Raw genomic sequence first — 4,800 nt, 5'->3', positions numbered from 1 at the left:
CATACATATGTAAGTAGTTAAGACCAAAGACCTGGAAAGATTTTGCTTACCGATGGCCAACCGAAACCAGAATGCAGATACTTTCAATCAAACGTTGTCTTGTCGAGTCTAAAACTATGAAAAAGTTTGAATACTCCAGGACTATCTCAAGCATCTAGGTATCACATAAATCAATATATTCGCGAAACTATGGGCCAAATATCGTAAAACTGCGTTTAAATTTTTACTCTGATGTTAGACATATTTTTGAAAGGGCTTTGAAATTTCAAGGAAATGATTAATTAAAAAAATTGTTTTAAAAATTCAGTGTAATGCAAAATAAAAATATGGGCATCAAATATGAGAAAAAAAACCTGTAAAATAAAAAAAAAATAAATTTTTTGATGCACAAGGATGAATAGATATTGAAAATGATATCTCAAAATTTTATCCATCTCCAAATTTCGTCCTTCTATCTATACTATCCTAAAAAAATAAAATAAAATGGCATTTTCAAAACCTATACGTCCATGTGCACTTAAAAGCTGCACTGAATTTTTTAAATAACTTTTTTTTTTTAAATTAAGCATTTCCTTGTAATTTCAAACGTTCATTCAGAACGATTGGTGTAGAGAAGATAGCCGCAGTGGTATGCTAGAAATTCCTATGTACAATTTCCATCGCAAAAAATCTCTAAATGAACAGCAAGTGTGTCTAATTTCGTTCAATTCCTCACATACATATGTATGCATTAGGGCGGGTGGAAAATTTAATTTTTTTTTTCAAATCACTTGGTAATAGTGAAAATATATTGTATCATGCGGCCAAGAAAAAGCCTGCAAAATATCAAACACAAGTAACACAAAGCACACTGGTCAATTACAATGGATTATTGTTAAAAATTCAGGGTTCACAAAAAAGATTTGGTGCGTTTTTTTTTAGATAATGAATCCGTTAAAGCAAAAGACAAAGTTAAATATCATTTCTTGCAGCCGTTTAATTTTCCGGTTACTCTCAAACTTAACTTTTTCGACAATTCTTTTCTCTTGATAATTCCACTGGTCTAATATGAACATTCGAAAACCTGAAAGTATTTGAAATAAATCTCGCCTCATTTTTTACATTTTTCACTTTCTTACTGATGTAATGAAGAATTGAAAACTCTTTGTAAGTTTTTCTATATATCTCGACAGTTTGTAGTCCTATTGAAAAATGATATATCCACGTGAGATACTAAATTTAATAAACCTCATTTTGATATATCATCTTGTTTATAACAATTAACGCATTTCCCAGATATTTTCAGCTAAAGTTTAATTTTAAAATATCCATACACTTCCATTATTATTGGATTAGACCTAAGACAACATAGTATTACTATTACAGTACAAAATAGACCCAGCCTAATATAGTCATACGAGTGTTCGACAAAAAAAATTTCAGTTGATGAAATTTAAGTTCACCCTTTGAGAGTCCCATCAGCTTCATTTATAATGATTACTTCTGAAACTTCATAATTGTGTAAACTATACTTATTATTATTACAAATCACATTTCTTCACTCAACTCAACCCACTTTTCATAAACTTTCCTGTAGTAAATTAATTCAACCACTCAAATAAATGACACTCACTTTGAATTCTTAGTCACTTAAATATGTAACTAAAATAATATATTTGCGGGTCAACTTTTAATATAATGTATTATATATACATATATGTATGTATATAAGTAGATATACAATTACATACATACTTACTACTACACCTCGTATAAATAAGCTTACAACATTTGAACTTTTCTCACATAGCTTTCCATCAACTTCAAAAATTCCACGAATTTTCCTACGATACTCGTATACTAGCGAGTGTATCAGAAAATTTTTCTCACAACCTTTGGCAAGTTGCTTTACGCCGACCACAGAAACTGCTTTCTTAAACCCCTTTTCGCATATATATATGTACATATATGTATATATGTTCTAACAAATCGCTTGCGATATACCTCAGCTGTCAGCTGCGCGCATTTAAACTTTTTAGTTTTCAACAGCAGCTTCAGCGTACGTGCTTGGCTTTGATATGGATTTGTAGCTATCTCATGGCATAACATACATACATACCTACTTGTGCAAATGTGTGCATTATTTTACAGGCAGGAATTTGTATGATTTTACTTTCCAACACCTACGCCTTATGTTGCCTTAATATAGGTGATAAACCCCGTAATTCAAGCGAAGATTTTCAATGAACGTCGCAAAGAAGGCATAAAGCCACCAGAGCTATTAAGAGCCCAAAACATATTTATTGGCGTGTTAAAAGCACTTGCCGACTGAAATTTCCGGTATAAATTCTAGCCATGTAAGAAGAGACAATGCAAGTTTTGTTGGCTGTATATACAACACGTTGCTTAGACGACAGACATCGTGCGTAGGCGGGTCTTTTATATACATACATACATTCATATGTATATGGTAGTATCCATAAAATTTGCTATTCCACTGCCTGAGTTTAATTTGCATGACAACAGCGCAATTTCACTGACCTACAAGAAATGAAAATGAAAAGTGTTTTGGCATCTCACCTTTCGCATGACAGAGCAGAATGAATACATGCAATTGGTATTATCACACACGTGGAACAGGTTAGCAACAAATATTTGTTTAGATACGGAAAGGCCCTAACTGATAAATTCCGTTTTTTTTTTTTTACTAGAGAAGCAGGAAATGTTAGCGCTAACATATGCAATTATGTGCATACAAATGTATGTATGTATATAGGACATTTTGAAAAAAGTTGATAAGCTATGTCTCTAAAATGTTTCGAGTTCTAGTAAAACCTACAAAAAATTAAAAAAAAAAAATATTTTCAAAACGCGTGAATAAGGTGTTTTTACATTTAATTCAAAATATATACATATGTAAGTACTTACATATTTGTCATTCTCACATTTATCGTTATTGATATCGACTATGATGGTATACATATTTTTAACGATAACTACATATGTTTAACCTGTAGTTAGTATTAACCCGACATTAAGAAACTGGCGTTAATGAGTTCTTCACATAATTTTGTGTTTAGATTTAAAAAGATTACAGTTTTCTAAACTTTTCAAAATTTGTATATATGTACATACATTAGAGTGGTTCAAAAAACACTATTTTTGGGAATTCATAAGCGCCACAACAAACTATTGTTATTTGTGATTTTGAAAAATTAAAGTTTTTTAGAGGTCGCGCTGGTCGCATTTTTATAAAAACGCTATTATTCTCGATTTTTTATTTTCGTGACATGTTAAAATGCAGCGAAAAATGTGGTTTTCACATATAATTACTCTGGTATTATTGGGAAACATTCCCTTAATTACACACCTGTCTTGGACAGTTAGAATGGACCTAGTTCCAGCAAAAATATGCCCTCAAAAAGAGACTACTAAAATTAAAACGTCGATACTGAAAGATTTACGCATTTTTATGGATTTGAACTTATTACCAGGCGGTTTCTAGGGTTGCTAATTAGGAATCTGATGTCAGATTTTCAAAATTCAAAATGGTGGATCCAAAATGGCGATCAATTTTTCAAAAAAAAATTATTGGATTTGTTCGAAACCCGGTACTCGGGAAGTTTTGTAGTCGCTGACTACGAACCTGAGGTCAATTTTTTTAAGCTCAAAATGGCGGTTCCAATAAGACGATCAAATTTAAATAAATATTACTAAATTTAAAACGTTGATACTGAACGTTTTAAGCATTGTAAAGGGTTGGAACTCGTTTCCAGTGCGTTTCTAGAGTTGCTGATTACGAATTGGATTTTTAAAATTCAAAATGCGCCTTCTGCACAGTTTTATGCGTGTCTGGAAACGCCGGCGCTACTGCTCATAAGGTAGATTTCAAAGAGCCATGAGGCTACTAATCTTATCATTTCAACTCGTCAGCGTTAGGCATTCGTCATGCCAATTATTCTATTATTATAATTCTATTTATTTCATTACTGAATTAGTTTTAAATTTAAATATTGTTACTTCCACTTGAATTAAAAGGTTGAGTGTCTGGCGCCGATTGATGGGCGAACAGAAGAAGGTCTGAGGTATATACATACATACATACACGGATCTCTATGTTCTCTACAGATCCGTATGTACTATTTAAATTTAAAGAAGTAAAAAAGTTTTAAAAGTTTAGTTATTGGGGTAACTTATGTCGCCCTCAATAAATTTTCGCAATAATCTTATCAACCGTTATGTTAAATTACGGAGTTCTTACGATTTTTTGCGGATTACATATTGAAAACAAGGTTGGTCTACTTTTTTCCAAAAGTTTAACCCATCAATTCGAACCAGAACGGGCCTTTTTGACCCACTGTTGGAAAAAATGGCTTATAGCTGGTTAAAATTTCCACTAAAATATGAAGCGCTAAATTTTTCTAGGGAGGACCGAATGTAATAAAAAATAATACTAATGTTTACCATAACGTAATTTTCACACAGCCACCTAGTACTTGTATACGTATGTGTGACCCCAGAATAAAATAACTTACGAATGTAAATATTAGCAAAAAATGTGTTTGTTTAAAATATTAAAATATTATCTTTGTTTTATCTCCAATAATTGAGGAGTTAGATGCAAAGAGGCCGCTTCTATTAAAACTGTTTTCTGAGATATTAGCGTTAAAGTTTTTGATGTGTTATAACTTTCTTGTTATTGTAGTAGGAGTATGAAAAAGTAGTATTGTTGTAGTATTGAAAATAATTGTCTACTGCGGAAAAAAATCGTTAGATTACCAGTATTCGATCCCAATTTAACTGTAATAAAGGCTTTCGTCG

Source organism: Rhagoletis pomonella, unplaced genomic scaffold (genome assembly GCF_013731165.1).
Source record: "Rhagoletis pomonella isolate Grant_MI unplaced genomic scaffold, Rhpom_1.0 Rhpom_scaffold_02142, whole genome shotgun sequence".
NCBI classification, from domain to species: domain Eukaryota; kingdom Metazoa; phylum Arthropoda; class Insecta; order Diptera; family Tephritidae; genus Rhagoletis; species Rhagoletis pomonella.
The sequence above is the reverse complement of the archived record's forward strand: the minus strand, read 5'-3'. Positions refer to the sequence as shown.